At 58.0% G+C, this 1,123-nt stretch overlaps 1 protein-coding gene across 1 annotated transcript in view; it reads left to right on the forward strand.

Moving 5' to 3' along the window:
- The window catches only part of ADAM11 (ADAM metallopeptidase domain 11), an 18,203-nt gene that overhangs the window by 1,302 nt on the left and 15,778 nt on the right, over positions 1-1,123 (forward strand). The gene's annotated exons all lie outside the window — the stretch shown is intronic.

A 1,123-nucleotide genomic window follows, 5' to 3' on the forward strand; every position in this document is an offset into this window, starting at 1 on the left:
GGGGAGTGGAAGGTGGAGGGTGTGAGGGAAAGGGGTGGAGGCTGCCTTCAGCACCTACCCAGGCTCCCCGGGAGGTGGTAGATGGGCAGTAGGGATGGTCCCAAGGCCAGGGATGGGGTGTCCGGGCTGGGTGTGGCCATTAGTCTCTCTTCCCTGGTGTACCCCCACCTGTGAACTGTACCCCCCAGGCTGTGTTGGCCAGGAGGTGACTGCTGGGCCTGAGTGCCAGGACTCCTGTCTGGTGCTTTGGGGGATGTCCAGATAGGACCATAGGGTGATGCGGCAGATGGGGGCTGAGGACAAAGGGAGAGAAAGCATAGGACTAAGTAGGGAGGAAGAGTGGGTGCTCCGTCAGCACAGTCCACCAGAAAGGGGGGCTGCTCTGGGGGATGGTGGTGCCTGTGCGTGCGGGGAGAGCTGGATGGGCCCAGTTGGACTGAATAGACTGGGTATGCAGAGGGGGAGAGTCTCTTTGGGTGTCGCTTTGCTGGTGGGCGGGTGACATGTGTGATGTGTGTATGAGGGACCAAGTCTGAATCTGCCCACGGGGTTGTCCGAGGAGGTGGGGGTGGAGGGTTCTGTGGATCTGGGAGGCAGTGGCCACCTCCCGTGGGGGGAGGCTCTCTGGGATTCAGCCTTCACACTTACCCCGCTGCAGCCTCCCCAGGGAACTCACTCATAGGCTGGCCTTCTCTGTACCTCAGTTTCCCTCAGGTGGAATTCTCACAAGTCTGTAAGGCAGGTAACTTTTGTCTGCCCATTTTGCAGATGAGCAAACTGTGGCTCAGAGAAGTTACATAACTTGCCCAAAGTCAATCAGATCCTAGAAAAACAAACAAACAGAAACAAAGTCAATCAGATCTTAAGCAGTGGAGTACTTTTCTCAAGACCCACGACTGCCCACGGCCCCCAGGGACTCTGGATTTTGGCACTGAGGGCAGATCCCAGCCCCACCCAATGCAAGGTGGAAGGCCAAGGGAGACCAAAGGACGTGTCCAGAATACTTGCCCCTGACCAGAAGGAGACGTTGCAAACCCTCTCTCTCCCACCTGGCGTTTCTCCCTGGAGCACTTGTGGCCTCAACCTCGGGGCTGATGGTGGAGACAGTGCGACCTTGAGCCCA

The sequence above is a fragment of the Myotis davidii genome, unplaced genomic scaffold, assembly GCF_000327345.1.
Source record: "Myotis davidii unplaced genomic scaffold, ASM32734v1 scaffold109, whole genome shotgun sequence".
Classification (NCBI taxonomy): Eukaryota; Metazoa; Chordata; class Mammalia; order Chiroptera; family Vespertilionidae; genus Myotis; species Myotis davidii.